The following is a 12415-nucleotide window of genomic DNA, read 5'->3' as shown; positions in this document are numbered from 1 at the left end:
AATTGTAATGCAAACTGGGAACAAAAAAGGGTGTTTTATTAGTTTCCCCCCCCAAGACATCAATTATGTCCTTAAAGGTTTGCTCAATAAAAACCATCTTTTTTTTGATGATGTCCATTTCCCTACTACATGCCTTGATTTGGAGGAAGATGTTTTGGGCACTAGAACAGGAGAAACGTGGGGGTATCCACTTGCGGTTACATTCCGCAAGTCTGCAGCGTTGTTTATGCTTAGAACCCCAGCAGAGCTTCCAGAGTTATTTATGTTCCTTGAAACAACACCAATTCAAATACCTAACTGGCTCCTACCTATAACATATATGAACAACAGGGGAAGGTTTCAAATGAAGCCAGGACAAGGGAGGACATTACAAACAGGGGACGACAGTAGGATGGGAGATCGCCTAAGAGACAAACAGTGGCCCCAGATGGAAGATAGTGCCCTGGCCAGAATAAATTGTAGCGAGACTTATTTTTGTTTTCATTTTTTATTCCCCCCCCCCTGGCCTAAGGGACTTTTTATTTTATTTTTTTTACAAAGGGAGACCCCCCACCCCCTTATGTGTTTTTTTTTCTCCTCCCTCTCATCGTCCACCACATACATTTTTTCCCCCTCTTGTTTATTTTTGATTGTTGTTGGATGGGAAATAACTTCTTCAGAGAATGGGGAGGAATATAAGGAACTGTATCTTAAGGAATGATATGATGTCTTTTTTTTTTTTCCTTTTTCCTTATGGTATGGGGGAAGAGGGGGGAGAAGGGGGTAGGGAGAGGAGAGGGGGAGGGGGGAAGGGGGAGGACAGAAGGAAGGGAAGGGATACACTCTCCAACGGGAAAATGTATGCAACCGGCAAGGCCGGCGTGGTCCGACAGGGTGGGACGGACAGGGAAAGAGGACCATCCTCCTTTTTTTTTTCTCACATATTTTTTACATGTTCACTACATTCACCTGACACTACTGGGGAGCGAGACACACCCCAGTAAATAGCACAAATTACCACTAATTATTATTAACGACCACAATATAAATGACACTATAATAAAATACACAATAGCATGCCATAGATATTTTATCATGGACAAATATGGTCCAGCACAATTTTTTTTTTTTTGCACACATACACAAGATAAACTAATATACACAGGGGGTAACCCTGGACACACTTATGCACTAAAGTAGAGCGATCTTTAGGGAACACAGCACTAAAATACACAGGGTTTAATGGATGGGTCCTCTTTTGCCCCACCCCAACCACCCAGAAGATGTCGTTAAGATTGGGGAGTTGGGCAGGCTCTTTTTTTTTTTTTCTTCTTGTTTGATTTTGGGGCTATAACTTTATTTATCCTTTCAACGTTGCTGGACGGGAATATAATTAGCCGGAGAGGTACATAAGGGAATGTATTTCAAGAAATGATATGACATGATATGACATGATATGATAAAGAATGATACATAGCCCATATAGTCCATAGGTAAACATGGATTGAGAGCTGGAAAATTGAAGTAAGAGGTCCCTCTTTATTTATCTCTCTCTCTCTGATTTACTTTATTTTAGGTAACAATATGGGGGAGAAGCAGAGAGAGATAGAAATAGAGAGAGGGACATTCATCAATGGGAGATACTGTTGAGTAGACCCCCCCCTTCTTTTTTTTCTCCTCTCCTTCCTTTTTTTTCTCTTTTCCTCCTCCCTGGGAGGGAGGGGGGTTATAATTTTTGAACTCCATCATGCCCCCATTTTTGCTCCCATCTAGATATGGTTAGCTGGTGGGAGGAGTCTAATATAAGAGGATGCGACGGGGGAGGGGGGTAGGAGTGGGCACAACAAGAAATGATAATATCCTCGATTGGGGGGGGGCATGTATAAAAAGGAAAAAAGAGGAAAAAATAATAATGGCCAGGGCCAAAGGTTATAAATGTTATATAAGTTATATGCTACATATAGAAGGTACTAGATAAAGCAGATGTATACGTTAGATGGGTATCTGTCTTTTTTTTTTTTTTTTTTGGGGCCTTAGCTTGTGGTATTGGTATTGGAGCTGAAAGCTCTCTCTCTCTCTTATTATTGTTCTCTACATATTTTTTTTTTTTCTTTTTAGAAGTACAACTTTAGAAGTGGGATTTTTGTATTCCTACTTTTCTTTTTTTTTTTGTGCTAAATCTTAGAAGAGAAAGGGATATGGGAACATAATAGGAGGCCATCTATGGTACACGCTCCCAAATATAGGTCGACGCTCAAATACCGTGAAAACGGTGAGTGTTTTCACTCTTATTAGCAGGATAGCTAATATTAGCAAAGGAGATTATCTCCTTTTCCTTTTTCTTTTTTTTTTTTTCTTTCCTTTTTTCCCATAAGGGGCTTTTTATTTATTTCTATTCTTGTTTCTTTCCTACTCCCCCCCCCCCCCCCGATAATTGTTCATATCCTCAATGCCTACATCCCCAATAAAAACGGGAATGAGGATATAGTAAGATAGGATGGAGAAATTAAATATACTATCAATAAATGCGAAGGGGTTGAATATACCCGAAAAAAGACGGGTCCTCCTAGATGACTTACAAAGATTAGCAATTGACTTTGCGTACATACAGGAAACACACTTTAGAGAGGACAAAACTCTGATCTTAAAGAACAGGATATACCCAATAGCATACCACGCCACAAATCAAGAGGCAAAGTCAAGGGGGGTGTCTATCCTAATAGCAGAGAGAACTCACTGGACATATGTAGACTCAATGAGAGATCCGAAAGGGAGATATCTTTTTGTGAAGGGCAAAATAGGAGGAGCAGGGGTAACACTTGCCACTGTGTATGTTCCAAACGAGCACCAAGAAATCTTTTTAGACAAAACAATTAAACGCCTATTAGAATTTACAGAAGGACACCTGATTATGGGAGGGGACCTGAATATTCCGTTAGATCCCAAAGAGGACACCTCGTCAGGAAAATCATCTATATCTTTTGGCGTTAGAAATCAACTGATTGACATATGGAGGCTGATGCATAACAAAGAAAAAGACTATACGTTTTACTCTGCCCCACATAAAACATACTCCCATATAGACCTTTTCCTTATTCCACATGCCCAATTGCACTTTGTACAATCAACCAAAATAGGATCTATTACCTGGTCGGATCATGCCCCGATCTTTCTGGTATATGAGTTAAAAGATTTAAGACAGACCAGAACAAATCAGTGGAGATTAAACGAAAGTTTGCTGCAAGATAATGAGGTCCTAGAAGACGTAATTAAAGAGTTGAAGTTTTATTTTAATACCAATGACACTCCAGAGAATTATCTGGGAAGCACATAAGGTGGTAATTAGAGGGGTGCTAATTAAACACGGATCTAGGATCAAGAGGAAACGTACTGAAAAGTTAAATAGGCTATTGAAAGAGTTAGCTATCTTGGAGGGCAAACATAAGCAAACACGGTCAATAAACGTAGAGAAAGAGCTGGTTAGTAAAAGAACTGAAATTACAGACCTTCTATACTACAAAGTAAGAGCGGCAATGCAGAGATGCAAAAAGTTTGAATATGAGTCAGGAGACAAATGTGGGAAAAGATTGGCTAGACTTCTACGTGAACAGAAACTGAGTAATAATATTCCACATATTAACCCACCTAAGAAACCGAAGGTTACAAAACCAAAAGATATAGCGAAGGAGTTCCAAGAATATTATCATTCTCATTATAACATACAGAGCAAGCCCCTGACTAGCGAGCAAATTGACCAGTATCTAACAGAATCAGCAATACCAAGACTATAAGAAGTAGATAGACAGAAGCTATATGATGTCATAACCGTGGAGGAAATTAAATTAGCAGTAAGTACAATGAAAATGGGAAAAGCTCCCGGACCTGACGGTTTTACAGGTCAATATTATAAAATCTTATTTCCCTCAATATCAGAATATATGGTCAAACTATTTAATGCCCTAGGGACGTCGGCCAGTTTAGCCAAAGATACTTTGCTAGCGTATATCTCGGTGATACCAAAAGAGGGGAAAGACCTAGCTATTTGTGGGAGTTATCGACCAATTTCGCTATTAAATTCGGACGTGAAGATCTTGGCTAAGGTCTTAGCAAATAGGATACAACAATATATTCCAGATTTAGTACATCTGGACCAGGTGGGATTTGTCCCTACTAGAGAAGCACGCGATAATACAATTAAGGCTATTAACCTAGTGCAGATAGTAAACACAACATAGACGCAATGTATACTTTTGAACACAGACGCAGAGAAGGCCTTTGACAGGGTGAACTGGAGTTTTATGTGGGCAGTCCTAAAACACGGAGGCTTTGGAAATAAAATAATAAAGTGGATATCCTCCATGTATTCAGGCCTAACGGCTCAGGTACGGGCTAATGGAATACTGTCGGAGCCTCTCCGGATTTAAAACGGGACAAGACAGGGATGCCCCCTATCCCCACTCCCCTTCGCCCTGTCATTAGAGCCTTTCCTGTGTATGATACGCTTAAACTCGAATATCTCAGGTATACAGATAGGGAAGAATCATTGTAAAATCACAGCCTATGCAGATGATATGCTGTTCACCCTCACAAACCCGCTGATCTCAATCCCGGAATTAATGAAGGAATTTGAGAGATACTGAGCTCTATCGAACCTACGTATTAATTTTAATAAATCAGAAGCGATGGGAGTAAATGCCCCATATAAAGTGATAACACATCTTAAACAAAAATTTAAGTTTAAATGGACAGATAGAGCACTGACATACCTAGGCATACAACTAGCAGGAAAGGTGGACAAGATCTTTGAGCTGAATTTCCCACCCTTATTGCAAAAAGTGAAGATCTTATTGGACAAGTGGAATCAGGGCTTTCATAGCTGGCTGGGTTGATGCAATATTATTAAGATGAACATACTCCCGAAAATTCTCTATTTGTTACAAACACTCCCAATACATATACCAGCAAAGTACTTTAAACAATGTCAGAGAGTGATTTTTGAGTTTATATGGGCACATAAAAACCCCATGATACAAAGGAAACTATTAATGTGTACTAAGCAGCAGGGAGGACTTGGAGTCCCAGATATACGGAAATACTATTATGCAGCACATTTGAATAGGTTAATAGATTGTAATAGACACTCAGATACGAAGTTATGGGTACAAATTGAACAGGCACAATATAAAATACCCCTTGAAAGAGCACCATGGTGGTTCGCCTCGTTGCCGAAAGAAATGAATTAAAATCCGATAGTGGGTAATACAGTGAGGATTTGCGCAACAGCACTACCCATGATAGGTATTGATCCTAGGACCTCTCCACTATACCGAGTGATAGGTAACCCCCTCTTCCCATTGGGATATGAAGACGGAGCATTCCGACATTTAAGGATCAGAGAGTGCACACAAGTAGCGAGGTATATCCATATGTGGAGATGGGTAACAATAGAGGAGTTGATGGAAACAGAAAAGATATTTCGTCTAAAATTCTGAAGCGCACTTCAGATGGTTCATTTCTTGAATACCTTGCCGAATCCTGAGAGCTTCGAAAGACCCCTCATGAGATTTGAGAAAATGTGTAATGAACAGGGAACACTATCACATACTCTCTCAATAAGCTATGAGTTACTAGCTCAATCAGGAGTCCACCCCCCGAAGTGCGTTCAAGACTGGGAAAGGGAATTAGAGAAGACATTTAGTCCGGAACAGCGTCAATGTATATACAGGCGAGCACACGAGACATCAATTTGCGTGAGAATACAAGAGACAAGCTATAAGATCTTTACGAGATGGTATAGGACACCAGAAAGGCTAAATAAAATTTTCCCAGAGGTAACCGATAAATGCTGGAGATGCCAGGAAAGCAAAGGAACGATGTTACATATATTTTGGGACTGCCCTACGTTGAGGAGTTTTTGGTTAGATATTAAAAGAGCTCTCCAGCTCTGTTCAAAACACGAGATCCCGGAAGACCCAGAATTCTACCTTCTACACTTAAATCAAATATCAGAAAAAGACTACAGGGAAACAATCATACGCCACCTCTTAGATGCTGCAAAGGCCTGCATAACGAAGAAGTGGAAGTCATTAAGTCCACCAACAGTGGAGATGTGGATAGGTAGAGTTAAGGAAATAAGTAAATTAGAAGAGTTAGTTCTGACGGCACAATATCAAAAGGAAAAATATTTAAGAACGTGGTCACCCTGGAAGTCCTACATGGACTCCAGAGGAGAGGCTTAAGAAGGGTCTGGTCAAATGTTATAGAAGAAGATCGGGAATGTTTGGGGTATATGTTTGGCTATCCGGGAAGATACAGGATTGTGGAGAGGGGTAGGGGAGAGGAAATTTTTGATTCTTAATATTTTTTTTTTTCCTTTTCTTTTCTTTCTTTTTATGTTTGTGTTCTGTTGTTGGTTTGGTTGTTGTTTTTTTTTTTTTTTTCGCATGCCCCTCCCGGGATGCCGGGGGGGGGGGGGAAGATATGAATGAAAGAGATATATGTCCGATTTTGACAAAAAGGTAAATCGGGGATGCACAATAATATGTAGGATTGTGACTGTTGGGTTGTATTATTGTTTTTGTATTATGTATTGTATTATTTTTGTTTTATAATAAAAAGAGAAGTTAAATATGAAAAAAAAAGAACAGGAGAAACGTGGCCTCTCTTTAAAATGTTCATCCCCTAATAAAAAATAAAACAAGGTATTATAAATCTGCAGGCCTATTACCTGAAGCTGTGGTGACAGATACTGACCTGTTGTGGTGACAATTTCCACCACGTTCTCCACCTCTCCTTCCTCCACTTCTCCTTCCTCCACATTGTCATGTTGGTGTTGCTTGCAAGGTTGGTGTTCCTGGCGAGGTTGGTGTTCCTAGAGAGGTTGGTGTTCCTAGCGAGGTTTGGGATTGGTGTCCTTCCAGTCTTCTCTCCCCTATGAAAATGAAACAAAAGGTATACTTAGCACACAGATATTTGAGGGCAAAAATAGGAATATGAAACATTGCTTGAAAGTGGGGTACAAGTGTTTGTTTGGCCAGTGTTACAAGCAGAAGACATGATTTTTCCAAACCCAAATCTTGACTAATCACCTTTTTGGGATACGTTTTCACACATGTAGACACCCCAAAAATCCACTGGAGCACCTGTGTGGGTCGCCATAAAAAGGCTGTTCTGGTGGCCCACACTAGTGCTCCTGAGTGCAGTTGTGTAAACAGCTGCTGAGTTTCCTCTGCTTTACACTGATTTAAGTTTGCATTTAATTCTAGTTACAAACACATCAGCTAGACAACAATGTAAGAAAATGTCTTGAATACAAGCATGCCTCTAAAAGTTTTTTTAACCATGTATCTTCAAGAAACATCGTATGTAGTGGCCGAACAATGTTTCTGAAACGACCGATTACTGTGCCCACAAAATTTTGAAAGATTACATTTTCTAAGGTCCAATAGTAAAAAGAAACAACATGGAGCAACATGCAAGTTCTGAAAAACAATAATAGGGACACAGGAGAAGTACTTACTTTTTTCAAGCATTATCTTAATGTTCCTTAACTGTTCCGGCTCCCTCAGTTTGAGGTCTGACCACCTTTTTCTAAGCTGCTTCTTTGATCTTTTCACCCCAAAATGTCTCTTCAGACTTCTGACTACTTTCTTCATTATTTTGGCCTTTCGTATATTAGGGTGGGTATAGGGCCCATGCTTGCCATCATAATCCGACTTTCTCAATATGTCCACCATTTCTACCATTTCCACGTAGGACATGTTAGATGCCTTGTATCTGCTCCTCGTTTGTGACATTTCCTCAGGCTCCAGGCTTGTTGTGTCGTCGTTAGACAAATCAATGATTTCAGACACCTACTCATCACACTCCGCCATGTCGTCGTTTTTTCTTCAAAGAGAAGGGGTGGGGAAACATCGAGAAAGAACGTCATGGGCAGGCAACGCGTGCGGAGTGTCACACATGCGTAGTGTATATAAACCTAACACATGTGTCGTACATACGTTCGGTATGCGGAGGAAGGAGTAAAAAGCGACGAACGTCTGACAAAGGTATGATTTTAACTTGGGACAGTGGCCTATACTGCATAGAGATTGAAGGCCTATATGGGGTGTGACAGGAAGTCAGGTAAATGTGTGGGTGTTGTCACAGACGGTAGATACATTTCTGCCTTGTTTAGACAATACACCAATTATTACCGGGTGTCGGCTGCAGAAGTAGCCAGAAAGGTTTAAGGGCATTGGATAACTTCAGCTGTTCAAAAAGAGGCAATTAAGGCCTCTATAAGTAATCCAGAGGATTACTACTAATTGCTTCTTCCTGAGGCTTTTTGAGTGAAGGAGAGCAGTGAACAGAAATACTTCTGAGGTGAGGTGCTGTTGATTTTTCTGTTTGATAAAAATCAAAAAGACCATTTGTTTTTCTGCTGTATGACCAGCAGTGTCTGCCCAGCACTAGGCTGTGCCAGAATCCATAGATAGGCTCCTGTGTGGTGAAGGTAGATGCCCCAAGTGGCCAGGGTTTTTTTATGTTTGATTTTGTTTATGCTGTTTGGATGCTTGCAATTGTTTCCAGCAAGATGGAAGAATAAACCAAATTCTTTGTTTTCAACCGTCTTCGGCTGTTTCTCTGTATCGTTCAGTGTGTAGTGAACCCATCCAGGGGGTCACACACCCCCGCTACTGAGCTAATCCCTTACAGGGGATAAAGATTACTAGAGTTTAGACTGTGATTGACATTAGTATATTTGTCTTGTGTTTTGTCTTGCAGAAAAATAGAATCCATTTTTGGAAAAATATTTTTTAATCAAGTTCATTGATCGATTAAGGGAGGTGCCTGCTCTTTGGGAGACAAAAAAAACAATACACAAAAAAGAGGGGTAAGGACAGCAGCGCTGAAGACCCTGCTCCCATTTATGCCCCATGTAACCACCAAACAGCTGGACACTAAAATTGTGACCTCGAGAAGCACATACAGGAGTTAGCGTTTTAAGGTCCTGGCTTCTCAGAGGTCTGGAGCTGCAGCAGGGAAGTATATGTCCCGAAGTTGTGGTACTACAACAGACTGTCCTTTCTAAATGACCACCTTGAAGCAAGGCAGTCACTTTCCAGCCTTCCCTCCAGCCAAGCTGAGCCTTCTCTGGAGCAAGATGAGTCTTCCATCCTGGAGGAAGACCCGGGGTTTGGCTGTCTGGAGCCAGGTATAGTATTTTACATTTATTAATTGTGAAAAAATGTATGCTGTAAAATAGATGTTAATATGGAAAAAATATATAATGTTTGATCTAAAAGTGTTTTCCATATCAATAGACAGAAGTGGCCCAAAAAGTTGGGGAGAAAAGAATGAAAACTGCTGGGGTCAGAATGATTGTCTTTTCTATTTATTTTCATTCAACAGTCATGAGCTGAAAATTGTGTGTGATTGATGAACCCAAAACTCAAACTATGTCCCTTTTTTATACACAGGAGGACATCAGCCAGGATGAGGGTCTGGATAATGTCAGGCAAGAGGGGGCTGGGGTGAGTGGCAGAGAGGAGGTGGCAGGAGTGAGTGGCAGAGAGGATGTGGCAGGGGTGAGTGGCAGAGAGGAGGTGGCAGGGGTGAGAGGCAGAGAGGAGGTGGCAGGGGTGAATGGCAGAGAGGAGGTGCCAGGGCCAAGTAGCCTAACAAGGTGCCAGGTGCCTCTTATCCGCCTTCCAACAAGAAGGGCCAGGAGGCAAGGGAGTGTGAGTGAGGCAGCACTGGCCCTGATTAAAGAGGCACAGGCCACCCTCCAACAACCTACCACCCCTGAAGAGGGCTATGCCACCCATGCTAGCGGCAAAATGAGCCAAATGGCGATGGGCCAACGCCTCCTATTCGAGCCAGTGCTCATTAGTCTTCTAAATAAGGGGGTGATGGGGACACTTTCAGAAACCACAGTCATTTGTGACCACAGCCATCCTCCTCCACTTCCTTCTTCTCAACCTCCTCCTCCTCCACCTCCTTCTTATCAACCTCCTCCACCTTCTTCTTCTCCACCTTCTTCTCCTCCACCTTCTTCTCCACCTCCTCCTCCTATACCTTCTTTTCCTCCTCCTGACACCTCCCGAGGCACAGGCTCCAGCCAAGCGGAGAAGGAAGGCTGCAGAGAAGGCTGTAGTGCTGGCTGCAGAGAAAGCAGCAAAGAAGGCTGGAGGGAAGGCTACCAGGAAGACTAGAAACTGATGGCCTTGCTTCAAGGTGGTCTGACAGAAGACAGTCTGTTGTAGTACCACAAACTTGAGACATATATCTGACCTGCTGCTGTCCCTGACCTCTGGGAGTCCAGGATCAGATTGGGCTCCCTCCTGTATGTGCTTCTCAAGCTCCCAATTTTAGTGTCCACACAGAGTTGAACAAATGGCATTAGGTTCTCCAGCGCTGCCTTCTATTTATTTTCTTATTATTATATACCACAATAAATGTTTTTTTTTTGTTTACAGTTAATAATTGCCTATGTGTTTTTCTTCAACCTAAAAATGTAGCTTGTGAGTAGGCAGGTAACTTTAAAAAAACTTAAAAAGGTCTAATTGAAAAGGGACAGATAACACCAAAAAATAATGTTTGCGTTGTGGTAAACAACAAAATGAAAAATAAAATCATGGAGATCACTAGAAATTAAATAATAATTAAAAATGCAGATCTGTATTAAAATATATATATATATATATAATATATATATATATATATATATATATATATATATATATATATATATATATATATATATATATATATATATATATACAGTATGGGCCAGATTCACAGAAGAGATACGATGGAGTATCTCAGATACACCATCGTATCTCTGATTTTTACTGGTCCTATCTATGCACCTGATTCATAGAATCAGATACGCATAGATAGGGCTGAGATCCGACAGTGTCACACTGTGTTACACTGTCGGATCTTTTTTTGGATTTAAAAATGGCGCCGGGGGCGTTCCCGCTGATTTACACTGAATAATATGTAAATCGGCGAGATACGCGAAATTCACGAACGTACGCGGACCCGACGCTGTGTTCTTACGTCGTTTCCGTAGCGCGGTACCCGTCGTATACTTACCCCTGTTAAAAGCAGGGGTAAGTATTGTTAAGTATGGCCGTCGTTCCCGCGTCGAATTTGAAATTTCCTACGTCGTTTGCGTACACCGATTCACGAACACGCGCGTCGCAAGTCCCGCTCACGTCGCAACCACTGACGTCCTAGTGACGTCAGTGGGAGCAATGCACGCCGGGAAATTCCCCGGACGGCGCATGCGTATTTAAATCGGCGCGGGAGCGCGCCTGATTTAAATAGTACACTCCCCCAGCCGCGGAATTAGAATTCCGCCGGGGGAGTTAGGATCCGCCGTCGCAAGTTTGGAGGTAAGTGTGTTGTGAATTTGACACTTTCCTCACAAACTTGCGAGGGCGGATCTTAAAACACATAGGTTACACGGATCTAAAGATCCGCTAACCTTTGTGAATCTGGCCCTATATATATATATATATATATATATATATATATATATATATATATATATATATATATATCTTGCTCTATAAATGAATCAAAATTTTTTTTAATGAGATCAGCATTAAAAATTTTGCAAAAAGTTAGTAAGGAACTCTGTGAATATCAGCAGCAAAACAAGTTCATTATTGTAGCATTCTAAAGAAGATATGCGCCAACATTTAAACGATGCAATCATTTCTCTTGACAGAAATTACCGTATTTATCGGCGCATACCCCATACTTTTTTCCCCTTAAAATCAGGGGATCCTCGCTGTCTCTGAGCGTCGCCGACTAAGCCCAACAAAGACTGAGCCAAGCCGAGTGTACTGCGCACTCGGCTAGGCTCGGCCACGCTCGGCTCCGCCCACAGCCACGCGAGAGGAGCCGAGAGAAGCCGAATACACTGGAAATCCGGCTCTGCACAGCTCGACCGAGGCGCCAAATTCAACGCTGCAGCCCCCGGCAGACGGATGCGACGGACACCGACAAGGCTGGACGGACCAGCAGACGGACGCGACGGACACCGACAAGGCTGGACGGACCCCGCGCAAGGCCGCAGACGGACGCCGGCCAAGGCCGCCGATGGACGCCGGCCAAGGCCACCGATGGACGCCGGGCAAGACAGCAGACGGACAGCGACAAGGCTGGATGGACCCTGCGCAAGGCCGCAGACAGACGCCGGACAAGGCCGCCGATGGACACCGACAGCAGACGGACGCCGACAAGGCTGAGCATCCAAAAAGTAAGGTTTTTCCCTAAACTTCCCTTCTCAGGTTGGGGTGCACGCTATACGCCGGTATTTCGTCAACAGCAATTTTGTTATTCTTATAATGAACTATTCACTTTATCTTGTTATTTTTGGTTGGAGTTTTGCATTAAAAAATGTAATTTAGAGATCCAAATAGTGATGCTGTTAGCAATT

The sequence above is a fragment of the Rana temporaria genome, chromosome 3 (assembly GCF_905171775.1).
Source record: "Rana temporaria chromosome 3, aRanTem1.1, whole genome shotgun sequence".
In the NCBI taxonomy this organism is placed as follows: Eukaryota; Metazoa; Chordata; class Amphibia; order Anura; family Ranidae; genus Rana; species Rana temporaria.
Note: the sequence above shows the minus strand (reverse complement) of the source record.